Raw genomic sequence first — 21,918 nt, forward strand, 5'->3', positions numbered from 1 at the left:
ATATTTGTCCTATGTTGTTTTTGTCATGCTGTTTGTTAAATGTGGAGACCACAATGAAAATAAGTGTTCTGTGTTTTTTAATCCTCGATGATTGTAACTGCTTTAATCTATGAATAAATGTAATCATTCATCTCTTCACAGATTTTCTCTTTTAAATGTTCTTCTCCCATTAGGACAAGAAAATTTACAGATGAGTTATGTGTTAAATTACTAAGAACTTTTCATGGCAGGGATGAATAAGTCTGAGCTCAGAGAGGACATGTCATATGAAGAAGCTGAGGTTTGCCTATCAAGCCACTAGAGGGAGCCATAGCTCTATGTATGGACCATAAATGGCCTATTAGCTTTGTTTTATGTTGTTAGTCATGCAGGGCACCAATTATTTATCCTCATTATGGAAGATTTAGACTAGAACAAACAATCTGAGTGCACTGTGTCAGAATCAGATACTGTTCCCAAATTTGTCAAACTTAGTTATTCTCTCATTTCTTGTGCTTCAAAGTTTCATTCTCTAACTGCATTGGGGGAATTTCTGTCAGCAGTGAATGTTTTAATTCTGGAGTCACAACACGTCAGAGGCTGCTGTGATCCACTAGAGGTCGCCCTTGTTCTTGTACATTTTTATCAGCGCTCCAGCAGTGTTGTTAACTAACATGATTTCTCTGGTTCTGCCAGAGGTTTTATTGTTGATTCATGTGAATGAGCTCAAGGTCTGACCGTCTATAAAACAAATTTTACTTAGTTACATAGTTTTTTTTTTTTAACATAGTACATTTTTTACATTTACTTGTGCTCTATTCTTCAAATTAAATACAAAGTATTCACTTTATGCAGCCTGCAGGATGAGGTCAGAACAGTCCTCTACCATTGATGGAGCTCTGTCAGACACGTCCTCTGCCCCTGACATTTGTTTTCATGTGCGGGAGTTTTTTTTGACAAGCAGAGCTCTTTCAAATGCAAAGCTCCACTGAGCTGAAAAAGTGGTGGATATATATATATGGAGAGAGAGAGAGAGAGAGAGAGAGAGAGAGGAGGGTATAAAAGAGCACAGAAAGGGATGGAGAGACACACCCTGTCTCCTGCCACCTCCCTGACACTCCCTCTGTCGACTGTCCCGCTCACCAGGTAAGGAGGTGGCCGCTAATTGGCGGGGTAAATGCTATGGCACAAGTCCTGATCATGCTCTCCATGGGGGGGGGGCGCTCCGGAGAGGTGACATTATGACTCCCTGCTCCTCTCCTCCCTTCATCACATATCTCTAACCTTCAATGTTTTCTCTTTTTATTCTGTGTCTTCTCATGTTACCAAACTCTGGATCAATTTAGCAAATAAACACGCAGAAACAAACAGCAGAACTGTCCCTCATGACAAATTAATCTAACACTTTATCAGATTTTTTACATTTATTTATCTATTTAATGACTTATTTATGCGTCACAAACATCAAAAGTGTTATTACCTTGATAGCAGCATGGGATCTGCATTAGTAGGAGAAATGGAAACTGTTGAAATTAATGAAAAGATGATCATTTATTTAAAAGATAAAAAAAAATTATCATAATTCACTTATTCAAATGAAAGTTTGTTGTGAAACATATTTATTATTATGATTTTCAAAGGAAAATGTAAGACACGTATAGACAACTGAGTCTGCATTCATGGATCAAAACATTTGATTTTCTCTTCTCTGTTTTGCCTGTTTTGCAATTCGGTTTCATGTTTGTTTTGAATTCATTATCCGAACGCGTTGGCAATCACACAAGAAGATTACTTTGTACATAATACAATACAGTTTTATCCCCCTGGCCTCGTCTGGCTCGTAGCCTGCACTGTAGCAGGGATCCTGTTTATTTCTACAGGTTCACTTCCAGCTGCTCCCTGTTGTCACTGGGCCTAACAATTCTTTTTTTTTTTTTTTTTTTATTTGTTTGAGATGAATCCACCATAAAAATGGCAGTGTTTGGTGTGCAATGCAGCAAACAACAGCAAATAACTGATGCAGCCCGAAAAAACATATTCATTTTTACCCCAGAGTCAAATCACGTATCTCAGAATTTTTCAACTCTGTGAATGTTTAAATAGTGGGAGCCTCCTTTTGTTCTTCCGAACATCAAGCATCAGTTGTTGTTTGTGTTAATTAGAGGTGACGTCACACTGTAATGACTCATGTCTCGTGCAGCCTCGCCCCCCTCTCCCCTCTTACCTACAGTTTTCAGACAGCGGGCTCGTCCCTTTGTGTCAAGGTGAGCACAGCTGCGGTACAAGGTCAGATGATGTGATATCAGTGCTATGACATCACCCCTGTCGAGACGTCAGCATGTACATCCCCAAACCGGTGAGGTCAGCCTCGCGCGAAACAGCCGGAGCGGATCTTATTCTGCTGTTCTCAGCTGTGGTATTTGAATATATAATGTTTAGGAAGAATATGCTCTGAACTGTCCCTGTTCAAACTGTCACGTATAAATGCTGGTACATTCATGAGGTCATGAATCTACGGACGTTTGAGTCATTAATCTTCCTTGTCAAAACTTTAAAGTTACATATAACATTTCAAAAAAATGATGTCACACCGATCTGTGAGTAACTCCTAGTTAACATCACTGTTTTTAGTCACTGGTATTGATTTCTAGTACGAATGACCACAAACTTTCTCAGATTGTTATTGCAATAAAATTCCTTCATCACGTATTCCAACTATGTATACGACGATAAAATGATTCTAATATTTAATAGTTATAATTATTTATTTGTTATCAATTTCCTCTAGGAAAAAGAAGAATTAGATGTTGTCAAAACCTGTAAGTGGATGTGATGCTGGATAATGATGTGTGTCCGTACCAGTCCGAATAATGTACACATTGGTATTAATGGTCAGTTCTTCTTACAGACTAACGCACACACATTTACAGACACACACGCGCCCAGCCCCGGCCAAGAGGCCAGCTGTTTCATTAACAGAAAGATCCATCGATTAGTATAAATAAGTTATGAGCCTAACAAGACCAGAGGGAAAGGGAGATGTAAACACAATGACCTGCATGTTAACTCTGTGGATGTGTCTCTGTGTGTGAAATAAAGTCAGCAGTGTGGCCTTCAAAGTTAATATTTAATAATTCAGTTAATAATAAAAGAATATATATGTAGCCTAGAAGTTTACACTGTGGATAATATATGTTAATGTTCATGTATGTTCATACTTTGGCTTTTGGGACTTATCGCATTTTGCCAGTTAAGATTTAAAGCTTTTTGAACAAAAATGTAGAGGTAGAGGTTAGTGTTGATTACATGAAAGGAAATAATAGACTGATCCAAAGCCTGAACATGAAATCATAGGGGCCATAGACAGAGTGCATTTGCTAAAGACCTAAATAAAAAAAATATGTACGTATAGGATGCCAAGATAACTGCTTTTATACTTCTTCTTCTCATTATTATGATTACGATTATGATTATTATTATTATTATCATTATTATCTGACTCCCTTCCAACTCTTGTCTCTGCACTTGCCTTCATGCCAAGTCCTTATTCGCAGTGGTAATTTATATAATGTGAACTATGTCTTCTGATGAAATTGTTACAACCTGTAGGAAACCAGCAGATCAAACACAAGCCTTGTCAGTTTTCCCTGGAGCTGTCTGACCATAATAACTGTCTGAAAACTGATTTTTCACATTATCCATTTCTAACCCCCCCCCCCCCCCCCCCCAAAAAAAAAAAAAAAAAAAACTATCCTGATATGGCTATGTGCTGTTGCGGTTGGCTCTAGCTTTATAATTATAATCTAATAATAATGCTTATGGACATTTATTGTAGAGCAATATCACTGTATTTGTAGGGATTATGGTTAAGCCTGTGCATCAAGGACATATGAGAGATAATGAGTGTGTAGAATTGCTTCTAATGAGGTGTTCTAATGGCTTGTGGTGTGGCTATAAAGTAGGAAGTGGATATATGAGCCTGACCTTGAACACTATGAACTGCTTCAATGTACTAAGGTAAAAATCTATCTAAAACACTATTCCAATAAGCTGTTTCATAAATGCATGAATGAGTGAATGAATGAATGAATGAATGAATGAATGAACTACATATTCATTGTCCTGTGGGACTAATTAGACAGATATAGAGCATAACATGGTTGTAAAGTAGCACTGCAGGATTTGGAGAATTGCATTTCTGATGCATCTTGTCCCTCACACACTCCGTGGGTTTGTATGTGTGTGCTCAACAACAACCAATTTACACTTCCTGTTACTGTATACAGCAATCTGGTGGATCTGGTGGAATATAATAGTTGGAGCATGTCACTCATACACACACATGCATACACACGCACACTTGCTATCGTAAGTATAATAGCAGCATGGACAAGCCAGAACTCAAACAGGTGTCACTGTGGGCAGCAGCAAGACCCTGATTAGTGCTAATGAAGACCTGCAGGAGGTGTTCATGCATGTGACGGGGGTTGGGGGGTACATAGATTAGAGTTGCGACTAATTGCATGGGAACTGTGCGCATGAACAGTGAACTGGGGGGGGGGGGGGGCAGGGGTGGGGGGTGACCCACCTGTAAGAGTCACAGTGTATTTAACATTCATAAACCTGGATGCCACTGTGAGCTTGACTCTATTATGAAAACTCCCCGCGGTGATTTCAAAGTCTGCCCAGAAGAACTGACAGTCAGGTCGCTAACCTTTCACCCCGCGCTCTGCGCCTCTCCCCCCGCCCGTAAATAGATGTTCCCAATCACTCCCCACTACCCTCCCAGTCTGTTTCCATGGCGACCTGCCCTTAACCTTCTGCCAGCCTTCCCCCTTGGTGTCGACCCCCTTGCGCTCTTTCCCCCCGCTCTCTGTTGCTCTCAGCCTGGGAAATCAGCCTAATAAATAGCTTTATGGTAATCAGGCTGGTGAACGGCAAGTAGAGCTGCCAATCTTAATACATTTATTAAAGTGCCTGAAAATGTCAGTCTCCCTTGTTGCCCTGTGGCCCTCGCCACACACTCTCGCCACTTTCTGCTCCCTGTGCTGGTAGTCACTCCTTCTCTGCCTCCTTTCTGTTCTCCTGTCTCAATCTTTCATCCTGCCATTGTTCACCTACCTTCGCTCCGTGTGATGCCTCTTCAGCTTTATACAGACGTAAAGGCCAGAGGTTTCTGCTCCGTCTCACGTCACGGTTACCGTACAAATGGTGAAACTGAGAGGTTTTTCTTCTAGTTGTTCTGTCCATGTGTCACCAGGCCTTTACGGTCCAGGCTCCTCAGCTTCCTGAACATCTCACACTGATGAAACCACACCATCTCTTCAAAGAAACTCTCTTTTACTCCAGTCACTCCATGATTTTGTGTGTGTGTGTGTGTGTTTTTTTTAATGTGTTTAGAAAAGAGTTACATAAATGAAGTTGATTGCAATTAATCTTCACAATGTATTCTAATGTGGCATTTTGATGACATTCTACAAAAGCCTGCAAGTTAATGAACAAATTGTTTGCTTTTTTTTATACTATTGACAATTCTCATTAACCTGAGACTTGAAGGATGTATGTGAGTGTTTTTAACATTTCAAAATGCAAAAAGTATTCACAAATATATGCAAGTCCAAATCAATGTAAATCAAATAATCACAAATTTTATTAACACAACCAAGAAAAAGGGATGAGCATTTTCCTATAATAGCATAGTTATAATTTCAAAACCAAGCATACAAACAAAAAACTCAAAAAAGGAATAAATGTATAAAAAAGGAAAAAGGCACAAATAAAGATCATAAAAGGGTTTAAAGCTGAAATATATCCATTGACAGCTTCATGTGTTATTGACAGTACTGAAACCACTCCACATTTCAGCCGCTTAAACCCCCCAGAATGACTCCTCAGGAACCACTGTGTTTGGTTTCTCTTTTAGAAATCCTCGACTCTTGCCTCAGAGAAGTGTAATCTCACTGTTTGAAATTGGAGTCATCATGGCCTCGGCTCCTTGACAGCACTGGCTACGCGTTTTCAATCCAGGCGATGCAGCTGATCCCCCCCCCCCCCGCTCCTCCACGCTTATCTACTCTTATATGATCTGCTTCACAGGGTGTGTGTGTTTACTGACCCCTCCTGTAAAATACAGCCTGGTATCATTGTTGGAGAAAATCCACCGTCATCATCCTCAGTAACTCTCTACTCTCACCTCTCCTTCTGTATACTCCTGCCTTCTCACCTTTTGACACGCTCTTACTCTCACAACCGCTTCCCCGCACATATCTTCCTCCCTGAGCCCATCCATCGTTCAAAACACTCTTTGACACTCTGGACCCATTTTTCAAGTTTCTCATCACCTCTCCTCTCTGTCCCTTAAGGCTTCTCCCCTCCCATTGGCACTTCAGAATGGGGTCAGTGAACCAGTGGCAGCATGGATCGCAGCAGCAGCAGCAGTAGCGGTTTGGCACTGAATACCAGATGAGGTTCATGAATGAGTTGAATCTGCAGAGCTCAGAGAGTCTGCCAAGTGTTTTTGAGAGATGGGCTCAGAAAGCACAGTCGCCTTTCTAATAGCTAATCAATCATCGAATACCGCAGCATAAATGAATAAGTAGGTGACTAAGTTGACTCAATGCACCATATAAGCGAGACATTTTACAGGTTAAAAGTTATTATGACCTGTGGATATATAGATAAGAAAATATATCATAAAAGGGTCAGTTCACCTAAATTGTAAAAGTACAGGTTTTCTCACTTACTAGTGTCTGGCCATGCAGATGTTTTTTGGTTTAATTTGCCAAGGATTTACTACAGTGGCCCTGAGAGCTCAACACACTGCAACTTAAGAAGACACATGCAAAAAGACAAAACACAAACAAATTCAGCAAAAATCTTCATCAATGTGACAACACACGTGCTGCAAATACTCACAGCAAGATGGACGTTTTTACAGGGGGAGACACAAAAAAGTGATGAACCCAGCCGGGATGCACTTGTTCAATACTTTGTGACTTTTGAAGTTAAAAGCATTGAACAACAAGTGCGTTGAATCAGTGGTGATTGGATAATATCAGGAACAAGCAGGTGTAAAGTGCTCAGAGAGTGTATGTGACAGGGTGGGGACGCATGGATGATCTACAGGAGTCACATAGAAGTCACATGATATGTATGTTCTTATCATTTAACAGGGCAGTTGAGCAATAGACCTGTCATCCGACAACTTTATTTTTTCAATATCACTGTAATAACACGGTAAAAAGTCAAAGTTTTCTTTCTGACTGACGCAGTCTTTCACAGAAAGGCTGCCGGGTGGAGTCAGCTGACAGCTCGCCATCTGCTCCGCACTTGGCTCGCACTGGTGGACTGGTCATACTGGGATGCTCAGGTGTGAATGTGTTTTATGCACTATGTGCTCACATAATGAAGACGGGGCTCAAAACAGCAAAACTCTCCTTATATACGGTATGAACATCTCATCCATCTGTCAGTATGCCATGCTCAGAACCCCCAATGGCACATTGCATTTTTTTTTAATGATTTATTTTTTACATTTTCAAAATTACACTGACTTCTGCTGCAATGATTGTTTACTTGTAACCGATTACTGTTGCTGTGTTTTTTTATCTCTTGTGGGTCAATTTGACTAAATATAGAAACAAAAACAAAGTAAAACAGCCTGATATTCAGAGCTGCATGCGACTGTGTTGTATGTGTTGTTTTGTAAAATCATTACTATATACTACTATAAAGACGACAAAAATGTTATCTTTTTTTAACGTCAATTATCTGTTTGGTTATTCTCATTTCGTGCAGTTAAACTGAATAAAAATCTAATCAAAGTGGCATTTACTTTACAGTCCGTGGCCACTTTAATTAGCCCAAAGTCAGACCCTCACATTTGATTGACTGAATGTGGCTTTGGCTTACACAGGCAACATTATCTGAAATGTCAAAATTAGAATATTCGGCCGGCATAACTCTAAGTGCATAATTACATTTATATGACGGCAATTAAAAGTTAACTTCAGTCACTCTGAGTTAGTCATTTGGAGACAGATGGAGGAGAGTGAATGGACAAAGGGGAGAAGTGAGTATTCTCCAAAGTCAATTTTACATGTGGGCTTTTGTCAGCCTTGTGCGTGTATGTGTGTGTGTGTGTGTGTGTGTGTGTGTGTGTGTGTGCATGTGAATGGGTGAAAGGATGTCAGGATAGGTCACAGACAGACTGACTGTATTGATTAATTAATGTTTACTAAGTAATTGCCTGGTAATTGTTGCGGCTACAGCTCATGGGTATATCCTCTTGAGACACACACACACATAAACACACATTTACAGTCTTAGCTAATGAATCAATATTGGCATGTGGCATGACAGATACACTGAAGCATAAATTGAGATCATGCATCAAATAATAATGAACAAATCATAGCGTGGATGAGTTATTGCTCCTCCAGCTTTCTGAATGTGCATCCATTTATAGAAACAGTACAACTGTTAAAGTGTAGCAATTCTCTCTGCTTTTAATTCATTTCGGCTTGATTTATTCAGGGTTGTCCCACTGAAATCAAGGGGCCCATTTTCCAAGACAAGACTCTACAGTTATATGCAAAAAAGATAAACAGCAAGAGGAACACAGGGAGGTGGAAACGGTCCAAAAATATGTCATTAATCAAAGCAATTTGGCAGTTTTCAGGAGACTCATATTCCACGGCGTAATCAGTAATCTGCTCTGGCCTTAAAAACACAAACAAGAGTCCTATAATTCGGAGCCTTGCTGAGGGCCACGCTTTTATGTTTCCTCCCGTCTCAGCTGAGCCAAATGACCTCACACCACACCGAGGTAAATTAAAATGTAAACCAGAACGAGAAAATAAAAGACAGAGAGAGAGAGTGGAAACTAAAGGAGGAGCGTGCAAGACAAACATTTCTTTCAGAGCTTTGTTGCACATTTTAATTGTTGAATATGCACATACAGTACATCTATGCATATTAACCCACAATTAATATGCAGAAAACAATCTAGGTAACAGGAAGAGAACATATTATGGTATGTAATGCAAAGCCACCATGATGTGCACCCTTCACACTGTTTTTTATATCTTAGTATTCATGGGCATGCATGTCCAATTGTGTTGACACTGCAGGGTTGCCATTGCATGTTTCTTTCCCACCGACGGATTCGGGAGGTAATTGTCAGCGAGGATTGAGATGTAAAATGGATTTTGGAGGCAGCTATATGTATCACAGTGTGAGTGTGTGTGTGTGTGTAAGAGAAGGGAAAACAAAGAGGAGAGATTTGTCTTCACTGATGGCTTTTATGATCTCACTTGTGTGAATATGCGTATATTGACACTGACATCTTTAAGTATTACCATCCATGTGTATATATTTAACTTTTTCGGGGGGGTGGGGGGGGTACAGAACTAAGTACTCTCGCTCAACTACTTTTACCGCAACAATTCAAAGCATTCAAAGCGGTATTTCAAAGCATCCCGTCTGTTTTAACTCTATTTGTTTAACATACACAGGCGGAAAGGGGTTATCTGGAAGAAAGTAATGCCACACACACTTCACACACACTTCAGGTACGCAGTGTTTTAGATACGACACATCCCTTTTTCGATATCGAACTACATACATCTACATTAATGCGGTGATGTGCCGAGGAGGTCCACATCCTCAGCACTGACACCTACTCTTGACTAATCCCCCTGATTGGAATAACAATGGCGCAGGGCAGATGTGACGCACAAAAGGACTGTGTCATCACGCTCAATATACCTCAGTGAAGATGTTGTGAGGATTCAGGGATGGGTGGGTGGGTGGGGATGTAGATGGGTTAAGGGTTACGACCTCTCTTGGTGACCCGTTATTCATCAGCACACTTAACCCCTCATTTTCCCTGTCCCCCCTCCTCGTATGGAGCTCCCAGATGAGGGACGCTGTCTCTATAATACACTGGAGCAAGAGTTGTTGAGAAGAGTTGGATAATTTATGGAGGCATCGATTGATGAAGCCCTTTTTTTTTTTTTGTCTTGTGTTTTTTTGCTGAGTGCAACCAAGCATTGTGTGATTTAATTGATTTGATTGATTTCAACATTGCACATCTTAATGCCATTAAGACATTTGTGTAATTGCTGTAAAAACAAAAATCCAACAGCAGGATTCAGGAGAATCATCTTCACTTTGACAAACACCCAACACTAAGAAAATGACTAAAATAAGACAGAGCTTCACCAAGGTCTGTTTCATTTAGAGTATTACAGTGTTTAAAAATGGTATATGTAGCCTTTCCAGGCTCTCTGTGAAGTCTTTCTTCTTTGCTTTCACATTCAATGTTTATGACAAATTAATTAATTCATTATTTTTTATCAGTGGAAAGAAGAAAAAAACAAACTGGAGGTAAATCAGTAATCCTCAGCTGAGGCAGACAGAGGCAGCAGAGCAAAATATCAATAAGTGATAAGTAACAAGTAAAGAACAGACAGCGTTTTGTAAGCTGGAGAACAAGGACTACACATTCAGCAACTGAACTGACTAATGCTGACATTTACAGGTACGTTTTTAGGCACGCTTGCAGCTTTAGGGATTGTAATGTCTGTCACTCTGTCTGAACGGATTGATTGGCCAAAACAAACATCTTTGGTCCCCTGACTTTTCCTCTAATGCCACAGTAAAGTTTGTTGTTCTAAGTGAAATCACTTGAAAATCACCAGATGGACTGACATTAAATTTAGATTAGGCAATCATGTAAATCGCGAGGGCGAAGATTGTTTATTGTTCTAATGTTGTCAGCTAATAAGACAGATACATTGGCTAGAAAGCTGTGCTGCAGACAGACAGCTGTCTCGCTGAACGACACTGGCTGCTTTATGGAAATAAGTTTAAGATGAAATAATTTGACGGGTTGTATGCAAAGAATTCATCTGCCCACAGGAAACTCAGGGGACGAGGAGGGGGGTTGCTATCATGAAACAGAGAAATATTAGATCTATTTTTCTCACTATTGAGCACCATTTCTTTCACAATAGAGCACACAGGGTATGTTAATGTTGCATGAGAAAAGAAGACACACGTTCTTAAGAGAAAGAAAGAAAAATGAAAGAAAAATAGCTGATGAACCAGGCGCTTGAGTTTTATTTGGGAATTGATTATTAAGTGCAGAGCGAGATGAAGACACAGATGCCCAATCAGCTTCTCTAATATCTAAAAACCGAGTGGTACCATGTCTGAAGTGAAACGGACATCATTTTTATTCATTCCAACAACTCTGCCAACCGCGTGCCCACCCCAGGAACAAAACTGCATTATCATACTCTCATCTCTGCGGCTTATCAGAGCTCTTCTTCCCACAAACAGTCTGGAAAACGAATGAGCCGCACTGACAATTATAATTCCAGGGAGTTATCGTCTCTCCCCTGATCCACGCTTCGTATTCTCCTTTTTTTTTTTTGCGAATACATGACACTAATCCCTGGCTACATATTGTACCTTATGAGTAAATCCAACCACCGTCTTACATCTTCATCATCATCCATTCTGCCTGTGCTCACCACCTGAAGAAATCCTCGCTGTGATGGAGGAAGTTGTCCAAGCTGCTATTAGCATATGCAGAACTGTCCTCTGCTTACAAAGTAGCGTCTCCTGCCCTTCTCTCTCTTTTTCTCGCTCCTCCTTCCACTTCAGTGTTCATCTTCGCCACAGATGCTACCTAATTTCCATTTCCACTCGGTTATGTACATAATTCTGCATATTATCTCAGACACAGGGCGCTAAGCGTGGGGCGCACTGCAAAAAACGCCCCTTCTTTTAAACTTTTAATGAAAAAATAAAAAAAAAAAAGAGTGTTTTTTTGGCAATATCTCAATCAGTAGGTCCAAATTTACCCAACTCTGAACATTTTCAGTCTCACAGTTCTGAGGTGAAGCTAAAGTTTGGGTTGCAAAAGCTCAATTGGTGCATTCAAGCTAGGCAGACAAGGGGCAATGTTTCCACAGACGGCCCCACGCTGTAGCTATAGATTGAGGCTTTTAAAGTGAAATTGTGGATGATAAGCTTATCAGGGACCCAGTAGGGTCAGTGTTTGATGGAAAACCCCAATGAGGAGGCTCAAGCTGATAGCAGCTGAAAAATAGGCTGAGATGATCTGCCCGTAATTGGGCACCTAGCTGGACTGCTGATCCATCGTTGAGCTGCCGAGCACCGCCCTCATTTTATCCGTCCTCCGCTGGAAGAAACCGTGAAGGTTTCCTGATGGGAAAGACGGGAGGTAGAGACGGATGGATGGATGGATGAGGTGAAGGAGCAGTGAAAGGATGGAGAGGAAGCGGAGGTGAATATGTAGCTCATTCAGACACTGTCATACACAAATACAGACACAGACATGGATATAAATTCAATTCATATATATTTTTCTTCTATGTGGCAATACAGTTTGTGCAACAGCCACGCCAATAAATCAAGGTGAATTGGATCAAAATTGAAGTGAGGCAGATAGTGGGAGAGGGCAAGTATGGAGTGAGTCAGAGGGAGGATGAAGGAAAACAGGATGAATGATGGAGATAAAAACAGATGAGGTGCAGCACAGGTGATGAAGAGGAGAGGAGAGAGCGAGTAACAGAGAGAGTGACTAGTAAGAGAAGCATGATGTCACTGAAGTTTGACCTTATTTCACCCATCTTAGTTTATGGTACAAAATGAAAACGAGCACAGCCATGTTTGTATTTACCCATAATACATCTCTGAATTCTTACTAACAGCAACCTGCTGTTCCAGCCTATCCTTTCGTCTAGCCAGACATACTGTAATTACCTCGATTGTGAAGAGCAACAGGTCGGACTGCAGACTTCAAAATACAACTATTTGTGGGTTTCTGTCTGAGCTCTCTGATTAGGTGACACCTGTAGGGATCTGTAGGGTGCACCACAAATCTCTGTGTTTGTTTATCCACAAAAATATCCCGCACGCTTCAAACAGGAGGTGTTTGAGGCTGGAAGTTGTTTGACATTATTCTAGACTGATTCATTTATCTGTTTGAAATTGTTTTTCTATCGCCACTTCACAGATCATCTCTGTAAACATTTAGCTACTCACACAATACATGATATTTTGACCATATACCTGAATTCATCAAATAAGAAAAAGAAAGTTTGATTTGTATTTGATTCCACCCTCGAGAAAAACAAAACAACAAAAGTAGAAAAAGAAAAGAAGTTTTGGATTTATGGAGAGGTTGTCTACATAATGAGCTGTGGCCCGGATGAATGTAAAGTTGCTCTGATGTCTCACTGATCCATACTGTGCCATTTTAGAAAAGGAGGTCTTGCATTGCATCTGGGGAAGATAAATAATGAAAAAATAAAGATTATGTGAAGTGTCGTCAGCATCAGGTCACCAATTACAAATAACAGGTGCATCTGTCGTGTGTTATCCTGCACTGAACGACAAATCTGATGAACACTGATGAAAAGCGAGAGCCCTGCCCTGAACGTCTGAATATGAACCTTTGTTCAAGCCCGAGTCGTTTCTGTTCACAGCGTGCAGACAGCAGGCACTTGGATTACTCCGGTACTCAAGGAAAAGTCTGTATCTGATGATAATAAGCAGCTTTTCTCTACGACGGACCAAAAGATCTCTCTCAGTGGATGTCCTCAACGAGATCCTGATGTCCCCTGAAAAGAGCGAGTTCCTCTGACTGTAGCAGTGTGTGTACGATCTGTATGTGTGTGTTTCTGTTACGAGCACACTGTGAAATTACCATCTGAAAGAAAATGCGGAACTTTTATCATTTTTATCCACCAGCTGTGCCAACGAGTCCGCATCTCACAGAGAAAAGCATTTGTAACTGTTCTGGACGGTGGTTTTTTTGCTGACAGTTTACACCACAGTTGTGTTATGGAGTCATTTTCATTCATATCAGGCACCATACAGAAGTTGTTCATTCATTTCCCCTCCACTAACCTGTCAGGACGTGACTTTCTACTTCACTTTCAGCTGAATAAATGGCATCAAAGCATCAAAGTAGCATTCCAACAAGTGCCTGTGCAATCATGCTTTATAAGAAATTGATTATTACTGATAATTAACAATGAAGGCATTTCAACAAAAACAAGAGCTCCACAGAGCATCGTGGAAGTCTTGCATTACCAGGCTTCGTGTGTGACAAGTCCCGACCCTCCCCCGATATAATAATGAGTTTGTTTTGGCCGGATGCCATCAGTGTGTGGGGTTCACATCCCTCCACCTCCCGCTCTCCACCACAGTTTGTCTGGCCAGCCACCGCTGAGCCCCTCTCCGGTCATCACACATTCTCTTTCTAGCCCACTACAAAGTCCCAGTCGCGGCCACACCGCCAACATCAGCACCAACTCACTGAGAAAAGGTCACGTTTAATGATCCAGACGTCACGCTGGAGCTGGAACCAGCTTTGACAGGAAGTACGGGGGGGTCCAGAGGTGAAACAGTGTTTTTGTGTCTGCCTTCCTGGTGACTTTGAATTAGTTAGTGCATCTCCCTTGCATTCGTGCGCCCACGTCTTAAGTGCACGCGATGTGGGGTTACTGAGTGAAGTTGCAGCCGTGGGTTGGATAATGGGCGGCTTTCGGCGTCAGCAGAGTCAAGCTGGGGTGAGAATGAGGGAGACAACTGGTGGTTCCCAGAGCTTGGCTCACATTATGAATAAAGATGTTTGGCTTCCCAAACGCTCCGTGGAAATCTATTAATAATGCAACTCTACTAGCCAACCATTCCCAGCGAATAAATGCACGGCAACACCAGTAGCATGGAAATAGAGGATATGGGGGGGAAAACAATGAAAACTTCTTTACATTCTGTGCTATAGGTCCAGAGCCCTCTGCAGGTACTGCCTGGGCTCAAACAGCTCCACATCATTAGCCACCATTTAGCACCAAACAGCGAGCTCACAGTCTCCCGGTAAAAGAAACTTAACCCTCCTCTCAGAGCTCCTGGTGGGTTTCCGGACACCATGCTGGTTGCCTTCCTTCTGTAGTTTCAAGAGACTCTTTCTGAATTCACTGTGTCTCCGGCAGTATGCAAATTGAACGAGCCTGATAGTACGAAACGCTGATTTGCACTGATAAAGATTCTGCAGGCGACTCTGTTCAAATTCTGTACAAATAAAATCGGTTGTGGATGTTGTGGGGGAGTATACTTTTATGGGATTTGCATATTAAAATATTTTGAAGTAATTAGCGAGGAAATATGCACACACACAGACATGCACGCGGTGTTAATGATTTCCCTGGCAGATTTATGGTGAATAGAGCAAAGGGGAGCCTACTTGACCTCCGCGGAGGGACAAATGGCCACATTAGTGCCCATAAATTTCAATAAATACACACATACAATTACGCAGTGTGGCAGCAGACATCTCCTTTCCCAGCTGCATAAATACACAGATGCCTATGTGTATTTGTACACACACACACATACACACAACACCTCCCAGCTTATGGCATCATGTCACACACCACAAACAACAACTCCCTAATAGCTGTCCACTACAGTGACAAACTTGTGCTCTCTAATGTTTCCTCTCTCTTTAATATCCTTGAAAAAGAAACATAAAAAGGACGTGACCTGAGGTTTTATTGATCACAGTTTAAGGGCGTTCACATCTTCATAGCAGCGTGAAAAAAACAGGAACTTGCTCCACGCTTCTGACCCTTGTGCACTCTGTTTTTGGAAGGTGCACCTGTCTTAACACCCATTGACTTGAGCGACCCGAGTCCATGAGAGACTTTGCATTCTCTCATGGATTATGGATGTATCTTCACAGTCATGAGCTGCATCCAGAGCGCAAATGAGTGTTAGATGAAGACGTGCGGGTGGGATGGTACAGGAGCGCTCATGTCTACTTTAACTATATTCAAAATGCTTTTACATCTCATTAAAGGTGTTTAAGTTTTTCAGTTGTATAAGTTTGAAATAATATCCACTCATGGGTTCCTTATCTTCTTCTTTTTTTTTTTTTTTTTGCTTGAGAAGTGATGGTGTTGTTTTAAACATGGTAGAGCTGTAAAGAAGTTCAGTGAAGTTCTCTTCATCTACAGACACTGACTCCATAGACAAAAATGACAGAACATAAAGTGTGAAATAGGTAATGACATGTATTTCCATGTCATTTTACCTCCAGAACATTCAGCTGCCCCATATAATCCACTTTAATTTGTGACTTGACTATCAGCTATAATCAGGTAATGGTGAATCAGTCGTGGGAGTTGAAATCCCAAAAGAAAACTATCAACAGCGCAAACAGAGAAGGCGTGATAAAGGGAGAGAGAGCGTGAACGAGTGAAACAACTAATAGATAAACTTGCCAGGCCCCAGCAGTCCACTATAGTGCTGTGTTTGAGTGAATTGTCCATTATTTCCCAAATTGGTTATCGGGCTGCATTGATTTTCCCATTGAGCCTCCCTCTGAGCTCCAGGTCGACCCACAAGCTGTCCGCCCACTGCTTCACTATCGAGCTTCTCGCCTGGATACCCACGGTTTGACCACAGCCCACCCCCACCCCCACCCCCCCCCACCCCCACACACACACACACACACCCCCACACCGATGAATCAGCACATGATGGCAGGCGAAATACATCTCTATTATGGCAAAAAGAAAGAAAGAAAAAATATGTGGGGTATCAATCCAAATCTGGACAAAGACGACAAAGGACACTTTGTGTGAGTAAAATAGCCGGATGTACTTTTTGTCTAAAAACAATGATATTGATTTCTGAGGCAGGTGGAAATTTAGATATCCGTGTTTGTCTTTCAAATTCTCCATGTGCTCAATCCATACCCTTCACACTAGTTTACATTGAAGAAACCTTATTCACTTTATCTCACTGATCACTGATTGTAGATCTATTACACCCCTCCACCCCCCCCCCCCCCACTACCCCCCACCACCACCACCACCCCCCATCCTCATTTAGACTCACTGAATGTATCGATGTCACTTAAAGATTGTGGGGAGGAGACTCCGTTTCTGGGAGCTCTGGGGAAACATCCTACAGAATATGAAGGCAGATGCAGACGAGGCACGTTCATCTATCTGCCCATCAGTGCATCAGTGCTGCTCTGCACCAGATAGATTCCTCTCAATAGATTCATTGTTCCTCCTCCCATCTCATGCTTACTTTCTCATCGGGCTGCTATAGATCTGAGGAGTGAACATCACGCTCAATCTACACTCCATTAAGGCTCATGGATGAGACAGAGATGAAAAGAGAGAAAGAAATAGAAGTGTGAGGGCAGTGAAGGCGAAGCTATAAACTCAGCATTATTGATACAACCAGCACCACTGCTGCTTGAAGCTGGTTATTGGGATGGTGGGTGGGGGTGAGGGTGGAGGGGCGCTCACGCCCATGTCCACTCTTCAAAAGGGAAACCTCACTCCCCTCTGTGACAAAATACACAGCAATTACCTACATACACACACACATGCACACACAAACTCACTCGCGCAAAGGCAGCACAAAGGGGACACACAGAGATCCTCTCACTGGCTCTCAACCATAGGATGATGGACACAAGCTGGGAAGCAGCTGGATGTTGATGAAAGAAAGAAAGAAAGAAAGAAAGAAAGAAAGAAAGAAAGAATTGTTTGCCACACAACATACAGTATTTGCTGTTGAATATGTTTCATACACCTGACATTGGTGTGTGTGTGTGTGTGTGTGTGTGTGTGTGTGTGTGTGTGTGTGTGTGTGTCTGCGTGTGTACATGTGGCTGAATCCAGCTTTCATTGGTATGCACTGACATGGAGACAAAGCTAGGGTGCTCATTATAGCAGACATCAAGGTGATCTTTTGACTTAACTCTACCCTGTACAAATGCACAAACACACACACACATATACACACACACTTACTCATACATATACTGTGCATATATATATATATATATGGATATATATATATATACAGCCCTGCCACTACAGCAACTCCCAGCAGGAACATCTCATTACACCGTGTTAATAAGCCCATGCAGATGCACAATAAGATCACAATTCCTTCCTGAACCGCAACACACACACACACACACACACACACACATACACATTCAAGTGTTCTGTGAACTCCACCTGGTGCAAAACAAAGGCAAGTTTCATTGGTGATGTTGAGGAGGAGAGGAGCCCAGTGGCAAAAGTTAAGGAGATGTGACAGCTCCGGTCCATCATGCCTGACAGCAGACAGCTTCATTTAACACGGGAACAGGCTGCCCGCTCATGCTTCCACAAAGCAGCCTGTGTTATCGGGTAACACTGTCTCTCGCTGTCAAATTTCACTCGCAGCCCCACAAAACACTGTGACAAGCGTGTGATCCCCAGTGCACTGCGATCATCTGCTGACCCTTATTTCCTGACAGAAATCCTCAAAAGGATTTAAACTAAGGAAAAAAAAAAACATTAGTTCAATGTTTTTCTCGAGGACAAAAGTCATGGCTGAGGCTTAAAAAGTTTATCTGTCCTAATTTATCATCCTTGATTTGGTTCATTTATTTTAAAACCTTAAATTTCACATCTTTCCTGCAGCTTCATCCCATTATCAGCTTTTACTAGTCATATATTATTTATTTTTATTATAATATATTATAATCTTTTATAAGCACCTCATCTGATTACAAACACTTATTCATCTCCAGTCACCTCACATGAGATTTACTCTCATGACAATTCCTTTCCACTTTTCCCTTTCTCCCTCTCCGACTCAGTTATTATCACATCACATTATCATCACAAAAGACTACCCCCCCCCCCCCCCCCCCCCCCCCCCCCCCCCCGACTTGTAAGTATTTTCAGCCTTTTCCAAGAAAACCCATGTGTTCTCTCACATCAAACTGTCAGGAAAAAGAGGGCACAGACAAACCAACAGGGGGGGGGGGTTAAAGAGGGGAGGATGAAGGAGAGAGGATGTTAGATTCCACACTCTTACCGTTGAAGCCGGTGAAGTTTCCCCAGTCGAGCAGGGAGCTGTTGAAGGAGGGCAGAGAGACGTTGAAGAACAGGTCGGTGCCATTGGATGGGTTTCGGATGGTGTCGCTGAACAGGTTCATCTGCAGCAGGGTCTTTAACAGATAGCGCAGCATCTTGCCGCACAGAGGGGAACTGCACTCCCCCCCCCCCCACAACTTGCCAAAGGTCTCACTGTCTCTCACTCACTCTCTATCTGTCCTTTTAAAAAAGTATGTGTGTGTCCACTGCTGACTGAATCTCCTCTGCCTCCTTTGCTCAGTGTTGAGAGGAAATTAAAGAGATGATCCCCAAGTTGAATTCAACCATCATCAAAATGTTCTTCAAAAACTGGAAGAAAAAAAGTAAAGTGGGCTAAAAGAAATCAACCTCTGATGATTAATTGGTGGTTGATATCAGTCTGAGTAAGGGGGGGGGGTCCCTCGCTGTGATTCCCTCCAGTTCCTTCCCAGCATCGGATTGTTCCTTCCTCCCTCTTTCTTTTGTTCTGGGATCACATAACTTCACACGCTGTCTGCCACCACACACAAAAACACAGCCTCTTGCCGGTGTAAAAGAATCCAGCAATGTGATGATGACCCCTTCGGATTTGCTGCTCTCCTCTCTCCAACCCCTCCCTCTGGCTCCTCCTGTGTCCCTCCCTCCCTCTCTTGCTCTCCTCCTCTCTCTCTCTCTCTCTCTCTTCCTCTCTCTGTGATGGGGTCCCAGGGGGTCTATGGGAGAGAGAGAGAGCAGGTGCTGTTGGCAATAAATGTTTAATTATTAGATTAATAATCATCCCAGGAGGCTCTAAATCGGGGCGGTGGAGGAAAGGGGGGAAATAGACTTACTGTCACTGTCTTAACCATAAACTACACATGTGCACAGAGGTCAGCTCATATACATAAATGCATGCGTACAGTATGTTTAAGGAAAAACAAACATGCAGACAAGCCAGACTCCTGCTGTGTCGCTCGTTGTCTCACTGTCACGCTTTCTCTATACACAGATGTTCTTCAACAAAAACTGAAGTTTGATCTGAGCTGCTTCACCTCTAAATCAAATCTGGCTGCTGTTTGGTAAAATACAAGTTGAGTCTTAAGGTTTGTGGCAGAAAAGAGCCTGATAGTGCTGCCATTCTACTTTCAAATTCAGGGTTCAAAGTAGAACTTATTGTCATTCACTCCACATACAAAACTCAGTATACAGGGGGACAAAATTGCATTCTTTCAATGCTAGATAATAACAGCTGCAATAAAAAACAAAAAAAACAGAAAACAAAGATGGTAAAGTGGCAGCAGTATTAAGTTTAGAAAAGTGACAGAATGGAAAGTAAGGATGCGCCTGGTTTCATCAAAAACAGTAAAATGTTCTAATGGATAAAAATGTACAGGAAAATAATGAGATTCCACTTTCCTTTTACAAGAAAAACAACCTTACATTTTAAGATAAGCAGCATCAAATAAATGTATTTTGAAACATAAACATAATAAAAAACATAATACCATGAGTTCTGAAAAGCAGGTATAGTCACATTTATAAGGAAAACAGCAGAAACACAGTAAAGTAATAGCTTTACAGCAATAGCTGCATTAAGTGTTAGTTAGATGAAGCTCATTTGTTTGATTAATGTCCGTAAAACTCAAGATTATGAGTTGTATCAACTGTGCCGTGACTGCAGAGCTGCTGTTATAAGGTGTTTCAGCTGTTTTGTCAACTCTTTTTATGTTTTAGAGTCTGACTAAGTGTGTGCATGCCTGTGTGTGCATGTGCATATGGATGAAAGAAATTTACCCACATACCTTCAATCATGCTCAAGCATGCTATAGCCCTAATGCATAGTCTACATATCATCAATGACATGCACGTGCGGTCAGAGCAGCACGGTCGCATGTGGCTCCCGGACGCCCCGCTGACAGCCTCAGTGTGACTCCTATTAACGATGCCCGTCCCCCATCAGGACCCTGTCCTCCTGCTCCATCACCGTGACAATGGGAGCCATCCCGCCGACAAACTTGCCGTGACGACCCCTGTCCCGTGCCCTATTCCTGGGGTGGTTTCCGGTTCCCCTCCCTCATTTTAGAGGGGTCTTTTATTCATGGGGCATCTGTGCCAGCAGCACGCACACACAGCACTAATGGGTGCACAATATGGGCATGGTATGGAAGGAGGGCGAGTTGAGTAAAATCAATAGCTGCTGACAGGACTGGATTGTGTGTGGGAGTCATGTTATCTTGTCAGTCTGCTCAAGCCGTTTCACACAGACGAGGTTAAAGGTGTTTCAGTAAATGGAGAGGATGAGAAGGCTGTGCATGTCTCAAATAGACGAACCATTTCTGCCTCCTCGTCTAAAACAGCATGACTGCAGCTTCTTCAGTGACTCAAAAACTCTCACACACATATGCATGCTCACACAGTAATTCCTCGATCAATCTCCTTAAGAGCAGGCTTTCCACCTCCACAGCCAGGTCTCGAGCAGGGTGATTAACAGTCGAAGAGAGAAACACCTTGCTCCACTCTCCCCCAGTTAGAGTCAGGTTACACCATGTGGGAAAGATTTATGTGTATTACAGGAAAGACATAAGTAGATACAGATAGACAACCTAATGTTTTCCTTTTGTTTTCCTGCACATACCAAGACCTGAACCACAAAACTGCATTAACTTTTGGGTTATTCTTCTGACAACCCATGCAAGGATTCTATATTATACAACAAATGAAGGGAAGAAACAATAAATATTCACAGCAGTGCCATCACCTGACAACAATATGTTTTGAGGGGGGGGGGGGGGGGGGTCATAACTTGCACATGATGATTATTATGTTGTTGCAATTATCTTCAACACCAAATTGCCTTTTTTATTCCTGTAATAAACTAGCCATAATGAGGCAGCGGTGAAGTACCACTGCAAAGATATGTGTATGACTGCACGCTCTGTAGTTTCTCTCCTCAGCCACTCATAATTTTCTGTAATGACTCTCA

The sequence above is a fragment of the Seriola aureovittata genome, chromosome 15 (assembly GCF_021018895.1).
Source record: "Seriola aureovittata isolate HTS-2021-v1 ecotype China chromosome 15, ASM2101889v1, whole genome shotgun sequence".
NCBI lineage: Eukaryota > Metazoa > Chordata > Actinopteri > Carangiformes > Carangidae > Seriola > Seriola aureovittata.